Here is an 11,057-nt window from a genome sequence, read left to right on the forward strand (position 1 = left end):
TGGTCCAAAATGCCAGCAGGAGAGACCATTTAACCCCTGTCCTGACCTCTCTCCACTGGCTGCCAGTATGGTAGTAGGTCCTCCCCTACATTGCTGACCTTTTAACTACAGCTCCTATTACCTCCGGGTCCCTCAGGTCAGCTGACTTGTGGCTACTAGTTGTCCCAAGAACTAAACTCGGGCTCAGGGGTGACCATGTCTCTGCTGTCGAAGAGACATGGACATGGTCACCCCTGAGCCCGAGTTTAGTTCCATTTATCTCAAGACTCAAGTCCAGGCTCAAGACTATTCACTAGCATTTGAATCCCACTGATATGGCAGATTTTTGTTGTTTTTAATAATGGTTTATTTGCATTTTATTTTGTTTGTTTTTGCTTTTGAGTTGTATCGTTAATGTTGTTCTGTAGGCCTACAGCACTTCAACGAGATTTGTTTTAAATGTGCTTTATGAATTTGATTTGATTTGATGTAAAATGGGTTTTATGTATTATCTCATGCCATCTTGACACGATATGAGTGCACTGCACATTTTTTGACAGCCTTTAGTAGCCAGACCTGTGTCATCTTGTTGGTGGCTGGCTGGGATCAATTTGTTTTTCAAGTTGCAGATGTAGAGTGGATAGAGAAACGGCCTGTGTGCGTGCATATATAGTAATGTGTGCAGAATTGCAAATGTCCTGGACAAAGTAGGTGACATTCGGCGACCAGATGAAAATGCCAAACGTGACAGGCACAGTGCACAGAATGCATGAAACAGTGACATCAAGGCCAATCCTAATTGTTGGACTAGAAAATATTTGGGAAGTGTCATCCTTGGCCTACTTGGCAGCATGCATGACAAGTTGCTGATTGGTCAAGCAGTCTGTAAGATTGGCTCTTTGGTGTACTGGCAGTGCGCATAAGACATTTGACAAGGAATAGAATAGCTCCGGACAAACAGATGCTCTTATAAACACTAGCTTCCTACAGAGCATAATAAAGTCAAAGTAACTCAGTATCTTGTACAAAAGACATCAATTAGCAGCAGAGCACCACATGCCTGGTGTGTGGCCCATGTGAGGTCCTTGGAGATGTGTACGTCCACGACAACGTTGTCGATGTATGGCATGCTCTCTTCCCTGCTCGACAATCAGCTCCTTGTTCTTCTTGGTGGCGAGAGCGAGGTCTCTGGAACTCTACTTCCGGTAAAGGCCTCAACAGAGTCCGTTTTGACTTGCTTTGGGGGTGAGAGAAGTCACACAATGCACGCAAGGTTATTAGTGTCCGTACAGAGTGCCCAGTGTTGCTATTGTTTACTTGCGTCGCTATTTAGGTGGGGATTTGTGTGATAGCAATTGACGGATAGTGGATTAAGCCAGGGTTTTACAGTTATCCTGTCTGAATTTAGCTTTGATTCGATTTCATGAAAGCAGTGGCATACAAGTTACTGTGCCAATTTATTCTGTGTGACTAGCCTGCTCCACACCAGGCAGATCATCCTGGTTCCTTCTCTGAGACATTCATCCTGGTTCCTTCTCTGAGACTTCATTCATCCATTCCTTCATTCATCCATTCCTGGCTCCTTATCTGTTCAGTACACACTCCCGTGTTCGTGTGTATGTGTATGCCTGATTTCTACTAGTCTGCATTAAAATACATTGCCATCAATGAAATAGGCTACTGCTATTATTTAAACATTTTGTCATTGTGATATTTTTATAATTATTGATTTGAATCATCAAACAATGACGAGTCTGTGAGATTGTTTCTTTTCACTTCTCAGTTGTGGATTATATTTTCTGTTGGATTATTGACTGAATTATGTGGATTGTTGATCTACCTTTTGTTTGTTGGATTGGCTCTGTTTTCCCCAGAGTGAGCAGGTGGACATGTAAGGGATTTCACTGTTTGCCTCTATGTGCAATATTGAGTTTATAGACATCAGTTGCTTGTTTAAATCTGCGTGATGTATTAAAATACATGTATACAAACTATAACATTAGAGCTTTATCATCGTTTATCGTCCTTTGTTTTTAAACATTGAGTTTAATAATTTATAGTAAACAATATAATCAAATTAGAGGTTATATGAATATATTATTGCAGTTGTTGATATTATATAAAATGGCCGGTAAAGGCTTTTTCAATTAAGTCGTATGGTATTAAGTATGGTATTATATTATCATGTTATGTGCAATGATGACATTTTAATGTTTAAGTTAAGAGCAGTAAAATAGTACATGTATATTTATGGGCTAGTTCCACATTTATGCTACCCACATTTTTGTTTTGTTTTACATATTATATTCTTTACTTCCTCGTAAGTGCATCTTCTCCATTTCAGGATCAGTAAATCTGTGATTGAACTTGTAGGCTGTTGAAGAAATCTGTGGTTGACCTCGTGGTCTTTTGAAGGAAGCCGTGAATTGCTCATTCATCTGAATGGATTTAGCTGGCTTCACCTAGTAGCACTTCCTCAACCTGGCTTGGCCTACTACGTGAACCACAACGAGATGCACTGGCCTCGCTTGACCAGGTCATGCGAGAGTCAGTGACTGACTCAGCCTGACTCGGCACCCTGACTCTTAAATGCGGAAAAGGTTTTTTCTGCTTGTCTGAAAAGTGGGGGCCTGGAGCCCTGCAGGTAACACCATAGGTCTTGATGTTTGTCTGCTGACAAATGTGACGTTTGTCGTTGAAGATGGGTTTGTTAGGTTGTGTGGTTCGTCTGAGCTCTATAATATCCGCAGCCAGAGACTGGTTAAGCCGAGGAAACCTTATGCTTGAATTTGGACCCCGTACGGGATGACCATATAGATTGGGAAAACACATGTCTGACTTTGGAGGTCTGGTCCCTGGACGCACAACAGTGGGAGCGTCTATTTTAATCAGAGTCGATTTAACTACTTTACGTCTGTGTTGCTCGTCATGAGTTGCTCTCTCCTGTCTAATATCCGAAGCCTGAAGATATTGATCAAACTTGTGACATATTCTGGTCGCTGGTTTGATCCCAAGGTTTACTCGAGTCATGTTCCCGAGAGGCTGCGTAAATATCTTGGCACAATTATTAGCGGTCAGGTCACCGGTCCAGTGGCTGCTGCATTCAATCGGATTGGGCACAGCCCAAGGACCTCTCTCATAATGGCGACAGCAGCACATATCATCCTCTCGTCTCCTATAATCGTGATATTCAAGCATAGGACATCTATAGTTCTTCGGTCGAATCGCAGGCCTGTGACGGCTGCAATGGTGTTTTCCAATTCCAATCAAGGGACATGATGGAGCTTGTTTCTTTTTTGGTTTAATTAGCTCCCCACTACAGCTGCTCAAGCCACTAAAGGTGCTCATCCTTCCTTGAGCACACCTCGTAAATCCACAAGTGGAATGAACTCCACATCAACATACGGAGCTGTTATACCCACAGTGCCACGTCATATAGGAATGACGTCACAGAAATGCAAATATAATATATTATTTTTTTGTGGCATAAAAAAGCAAGGCTATTTCAGGAAGTCCACCATTGTCCCTGTACATAATAACAACCTGATTGACTACCGCCAAGTAGCGCTGACCTCAGTGGCCACAATGTTTTGAGAGGCTATAGTAAAGGTCTAATCTGCTATGTTAGGCTGTTATTCATTGGAAACGCAATTGGCCAAATTGGAAATGCAAGTTATCAACATGAATTGGTTGAACTGTTTGTTGTGAATGTTTTCATGGACCACAATAGAAAAAATTGCCTCTGTCTTTTTTTGGATTCAGCTATTAGTGCAGATTTTAGTCTTACACAAACATTAAATTCCCATTGACAATGAATGGAGAATTTACGTCATGATGTACGATGATAAGAGCGCCCCTCACTTCACACACATTTTTTTGTGATATCCATTTCACTCTTTGTAACATACCGCTGTACATTTAAATTGTCAATACTATATTCAATCAATACAAATGTTGTAAAATATGATATAGAAACATACCACTATCAGAGACAACAATGCCACAACACAAATATGATATAGAAACATACCACTATCAGAGACAACAATGCCACAACACAAATATGATATAGAAACATACCACTATGAGAGACAACAATGCCACAACACAAAGGATATAGAAACATACCACTATCAGAGACAACAATGCCACAACACAAAGGTCAAAGGTCAATTGGATTACCACTAGTGTCTTGATTCTTCTACCTGATTAAAGCAAAGTGTGCATGTGTCGGTCATTGATAAGAATGACTTTGTAGGATCTAATCATTGTAGGGGGATCTAATCATTGTAGGGGGATCTAATCATTGTAGGGGGATCTAATCATTGTAGGGGGATCTAATCATTGTAGGGGGATCTAATCATTTCTTCATTGTAGTCAATATAATGTTGCCTGCTTGTGTCACAAGGTCGGAAATAAATTATGTGAATTAATCACATGAACCTATAGCATTCCTATATATAATGTCTGCTTGTGTCACAAGTCGGAAATAAATTATGTGAATTAATCACATGAACCTATAGCATTCCTACAGTTGGGTGCCACCGATATTGTCCCTTATCATTTCACCCATTTAGGCCTGACCTCAAAATTTTAAAAAAATCCTTCTAAATCCTCCAGTTTTCTGAAATAAATATTTTCACGATTTTTCAAAAATAGCAGACCTACAAAGCTCGTAGCGCGCCACTCGGTGGCGCGCTATGAGCTTGTAGATCTGCTATTTTTCAATAGCTAAATTATAACAATGTTTAAAACACCAAAAGGGGTTCCCGCCCAAAATGGGTTAACTGTCCTTTTGCGCAGATCACGCAAACCTCAGCAAAAAGAAAAGGACAATATCGATGGCCTCCAACTGTATATATAATGTCTGCTTGTGTCACAAGGTCGGAAATAAATGATGTGAATGAATCACATGAAACTATAGCATTCCTATTCTGGGATGAACATTTGATGGACGTGTTATGATCTTGTATATCAGCTATTTTCGGTGAAGAGAACTGGTGTAGAGGGGGAAAAGGGAAGGGACAAAATATAGAGAAGTTGCTCTGATATGATTACAATTTACAATTTAGGCATTTAGCAGACGCTCTTAATCCAGAGCGATTTACATTAAGCAAGAACAAAAAGCATGGGAATACATCACATATATAAAAAGCATTTATCAAGAAACATGCGTAAGCTAAGAACGTAACTAGAACATATCTATATAATGACACTATACATATAAACTATACATATATATTATACTATGCTGTACATATATACTATGAAGTGCTATGACTACATACAATGCAATTATTGTGCTGTCTACATGACATGCTATAAGTCTGTTTCAAATGCTATCTAAGTCTAAAAAGTGCTGTCTAAGGGGGTAGGGTAAGTGCTATTGCTATGGGCCATGGTGGAGTCTGAAAAGGTGGGTTTTCAATGATTGTCCCTCATGTGCCAACTCAAGTGAGTTGATCAAATCGACAGCTGGCCTCTCTCGACAGCTGAGTGAGTGAGTCTCACACTTGTTATAAATGTCACTCCCCTCCCCCTGCATTAACATACATTGCTGACTTTTTCTATAAAAATGATGGTTAGAGCCCCGAAGAAATCCCAGTCCTTGTTGAAGAGACTTCACGGTGCACTCTATATTACACTTCCTTCCCAGACCTGCATTGGGATTTTAACATCGCAGCAGGTAAGACAATTATGCAATGTTCAGCCTTCATTCAGTCTTCAGCAGTAATCTTTTGTTTTATTTTCAAGCGTCAACTAGTATTTGTTTATTACAATCTGAATGATTTGATTCTAACCGTTTCTCATGGCACAATATGGTATTTAATAGCACGTAAACAACGTATAGACAGATTCTACAGTTTGACTGTAAATTATATAATTAATGATGGTTATTTTGAAGGATAATTCAAATGGAAGACATTGGTCACACTCAGGAATCACTTGACAAATGCACAGTTAAACAGCATTTATTACTACTATTACTGCTGCCACTAGTACTTCTACTCTATCTAATTACTAAAGGCACAATTCTGGAGAATTGCAAGTGTGGTTGCACTGACAATTTCCAGCTTTGACGCCTTTGAGTCTTGCATAGTGTACAGTATGATGATGATGATGTATTACAGGGACTACAGGGACTATAGTCTTATTGCCTCTGGCAACCTCACTAATAATTATAGAGTGCTATTGCTAATTATAATGTTATTGCTGTTGTTTCCTCTTCTAGTATCTACATTTCAGAGCAGGAAGTGCGACTGGCAGACAAAATGCCTTCCCATTTGCCTCATCATGAAGAGGAACTCACCTGTCGTTCGCTAACCTCAGAGGTTCTATGCGCGACACACGGGGAGGAGCTCAGGCTCTTCTGTCTGGACGATGAACAGCTGTTGTGTGTTGTGTGTTGGGATTCAGAAAAACATGCCCGACACAAGTTCAGACCTGTGGATGAAGCATTGAAGCATTGCAAACAGGAACTCCAGGAATCACTGGAGCATTTAAACAATAGATTGAAGTTCTTTAGTAAAGTTAAAGCGAATTCTGACCAAACAGAAATTCACATCAAGGTCCAGGCCCGGACCACAGAGACACATATTAAGGAACTGTTCATGAAGCTTCATCACTTCCTACAAGAGGAAGAGGAGGCCAGGATCATCACTCTGAAGGAGGAAGTGGTGCAGAAGACTCAGAAGATAAAGGAGAGGATTGAGGTGCTGAGCAGAGAGATGGCAACCCTCTCAAACACAATCCAAGCCACCGAGGACCAGCTAAAAGCCGACAGCCACGTCTCATTCTTGCAGAACTACAAGGCCACTGTGGAAGAGGTCCAGCTAACCACCATGCAAAAACCACAGCTGGACCCAGGAGCGCTGATCGACGTGGCCAAACACCTGGGCAACCTGACCTTCAAAGTCTGGGGCAAGATGAAGGAGATTGTCTCCTACACTCCGGTGATCCTGGATCCCAACACTGCCTCCCCGGAACTCATTCTGTCTGATGATGATCTGACTAGTGTGAGATATGGACAGAGACAGCATGAGCTTCCCGACAACCCGGAGAGGTGTGACGTCATTGTCCTGGGTTCTGAGGGCTTTAATTCAGGGTTTCACAGCTGGGATGTTGAGATTGGAGAAAATAGGAGCTGGTTCCTGGGTGTGTTAGTCGAGTCTTTCCACAGGAAGGGAGACATGGGGGACAGACGTAGACAGCGCAAGATAGGGTTTCGTAATGGCGAATGTAGAGCAGTCTACTCATCAGGGTCAATCACTGATATCACCGATCCTCTCCCAGTGACCCAGGAAACCCGGAGGATCAGAATCCAGCTGGACTGGAACCGAGGAAAGCTGTCCTTCTCTGACCCCGATTCTGACACACACCTACACACCTTCACGCACACTTTCACTGAGAGACTCTTTCCATTCATTTGTAATTCGGATGATGACAATTGCATCTCTTTGAAGGTGTTACCAGGGAAGATCTCTATCAATCTGGAAAACCACAGTTAGAATGTCTAGCACACAATACAAGCTTATTGAATACATGGATTGAATACCTTTTGATTATTAATGGCAGGTTATTAATTGTCATTGTTTGATTACCATATTCCGTTGTAGTGTATCATTTATCGTTCATTTTGGAATTGGTTATTATGGCAACATGTTTTGAAATCAATTATTGCATTGATTATTGTGAAATTAAACATGTCACAGAAATCTTGTGTTGCCGTTTTTCAATTTGTGGTTTGACCTCAATCTTTGATTGATTGATTGATTTATTGAAGTTTTTATTTCACAGTATGCAGAATGGGTACATTTCAAACGAAAGCACAAGTCATTGAATTCAATACAAAAAACCATGATAAAGCATTGATAAAGCATTACACTTACTGTATTTACAACAGGGTCATTTTCAATTCATCAGAACCTTTAGAGATGTACAAATATACACTTCTATTCAAAAAACAGGAAATCATCATATAAAGAAAGTAACAAAGGGAAAAGACAGAAATGTACAGTATGGGGAGAAAGGGGTGTGGGGGGCTCAGACTTAGTTCTGTTGGCCACTATTTATTGATTATTGATTGATATTATGTATTTATGTATTAATGTATTTGTATTGTATCTCGCTATATGATAGCCTATACCTTCTAGTAGTAGAATGGGTGAATTGGAACTCTGAAGTTCTGTTGAATTATGAATGTATGTATCCAACTAACTCAGTGAATGGAGGATTGTGCCTGTAACACCACCAGAGGGTGGCGTTGGACTGTGACTGTGTGTGTGTGTGTGTGTGTGTGTGTGTGTGTGTGTGTGTGTGTGTGTGTGTGTGTGTGTGTGTGTGTGTGTGTGTGTGTGTGTGTGTGTGTGTGTGTGTGTGTGTGTGGAGTTATCCTAAACTGCTTTGTATTCTAGGTATAATATCTACATGATGATAGCAAGGAACAAAGGGGAGATAGTCACAGTGAAAACTTCCTCTATTATGGCCTTGGGGGATACTTGGAGATATGGAACATTCCTCCAGCATCTACACAGCATTGGCCCATGTGAAAACAGTGGCGTTGTCATGGTTACTTATGATTGCCATTGCAAATGCCTGCATTAAAGGAAAAAAAATTCATATCTGTTCTAACCAATGCTCATAGTCATCATAGGACTGTACTATTTCTGTTTACTTGCTCCGTCCAACTATGATGTGACTGCAAGTTAAATAGTGGAACTCGGTTCATTACATTGCGGTGTTCATATGGGCGAGAGAGAGAGAGAGAGAGAGGGCCAAGATAATATCTCCACTTCTCCAGGCTCCAGCCACCAACTACTTTTTACTGCCTTTTTATATTTTGTGAGGTGCTTCTCCTTTCTGATCATCACCCTACCACTCTGACTGTATGCCAAGAATGTCAGACTGCTTTTACCTTTTGATCACTTAATTACCAAATCATGCAACATATTGGTATAGTGTAAACAGTAAACACAGTGTAAAGCCCCATTGAATGTAAAATGCAATTAATAAGGAATAAAAGTGAAGTGTTCCTTAAACGATTTATGTAACTGCAACATAATCTCACCCCAAGGTGTCACCTTTGACCAAGAGGCAGTATTTGATGAGTTGGGAGGTCAAATATGATGCCTCAGGGCAGGCATACTATGTGGACGATGTGGTCTAAACATTAAAACAGCCATTAAAACATTGAAAACAACTTAACCACGTAATAATACTTATACGATTAGTTGACCAGGGTCCCCCAGGGTCTGTACCTTGTCCCCTCTTTTTCCTCCTTCTATACCAAATCTCTTTGCCGAAAATAGCTGATCTACAAGCTCACAACAGGTCACCCGTTTAGCTTTATCTCCAGATGAGGGTATCTGTATATTGTTGCTGTGTTTGTGAATGTTGTTATCCACTGCATAAAGGAACGTCTGAAAGTAAACTAAAGTAATTTGAAGTTGAGAAGAAAAATGATTCAGTTCAGTATGTTTTAGGATTTTAAAAATAGCAGAAGATATTCTCCTGCCTTAGTGTGGACCTCATGGAGGGACCCACACGGATCCTGCTCGGGCTCCTGGCTCAAGCAGTGTTGTTCATCAGTAAAACAAAAACAGAGAAACACTTTGGCCTGCAGTATCAACAGAATAGTAACAGCTGTAGTGGTGTAACAACGACACCTTAAACAGGTGCTCCACTGCTGACAGATGCCTGCTGAGAACATTTGCCTGGATGGTTTATGTCACTGATTTCCATTGTCGCGTGCAGGAGGTATACATTTAGAAGAACACATTCCAGAAACATGAGACTTATTACAGTATAGCCTACAAAACGACTTTATACCACAAAAAAAGGAAAAGAATGCAAACATAAAATAGCTTACTGTCCCAAACATACGTAGGCATGGAAGCTCTTGCTGAAGTGAGCTCTGCTGTAGGCCTACTTATGTCATGTATTTGTGATTAGAGGGAGAATGATGTGACACGGGTGGGTGGTCAGAGTAATTTCCGTGGCAGGTTGCTGCTGGTGTTAATTTGGGTTGGGGAGCTATGGGTTTTAGCAGCTGTGGTTTAGATTTTAAGAAATGTCATCCAGTTTGTAACACTACTAATGCTGACCTCTGGCCCATCATGCCCTCTCTTCTTCACACAGCTGTTTTCATACAGCTATTATACCCTGCCTATATTCTGCACAGATATTACTGTTTGCTCTTTGTTCTTCATTCATTTAAAGTGCTTCTGTACCTTCACAGTTACCTCACTACTTTACAATGGTGGAAACTTGGAAAGTATGATAAGTATCTAAGTATATTTACTTCAAGTCAAGTATTAATAGGCCTACATCTCAGAGACAAATGTACTCTTTCCTCTAATACAATTATTTGACAGGTTTATTTTCTAGATCTACTTTGTAGATTTAGATTATTAATATAAAACATACAAGGCTGATGTAGTGGTGATGTAGCCTATTATAGCAGCACACAAAGTATTTTTTTGTACTGTTCATAATGTATAGAAATAAATAGTGAAAATACATAAAAACACATTATCAGCCTTCTTTTTACCCTACCACAGTTTTCTCCACCTCTCACCCCCATGAACCAGGGTTAATAAAGCTTGTTAAAGGTTTCATTACATTAATCACCTCGGCAGAGTGCATTTCTAGTTTTCATTTATTTTTGAGGGGCACTATAGCCCCTCCTATATACAGGTTTATTAATGTTTGTTTTTAGTTCAATGCTTCAAGGTAGGTATATATATTTTATAGAGGGGCTGATCGTAAGTTCGTAGAGGTCGGCAGTATAGGCCTACTTGCGCGCTCTGCTTGCGCACAAGTTGGCACCTCGGCAGAGTGCATTTCTAGTTTTCATTTATTTTTGAGATGCACTATAGCCCTAGCCTGGCTAATAAGCCAGACTAATATCACACAACACTGTCGCGGTATATTAGTCTGGGCTGGCTCCACTTGGATTTCATTTCCCGGGGGGCGGGTTCAAACATTTTGTCTTTGACGCAATTGGTCAGAGCTACTGTCAGTCAAAGGTCTCAAGCATTGAACGTCACTGTACCAAAGCCCGCCCATATTGCATACCG

This window comes from Electrona antarctica (genome assembly GCF_951216825.1).
Source record: "Electrona antarctica genome assembly, chromosome: 21".
NCBI classification, from domain to species: Eukaryota; Metazoa; Chordata; class Actinopteri; order Myctophiformes; family Myctophidae; genus Electrona; species Electrona antarctica.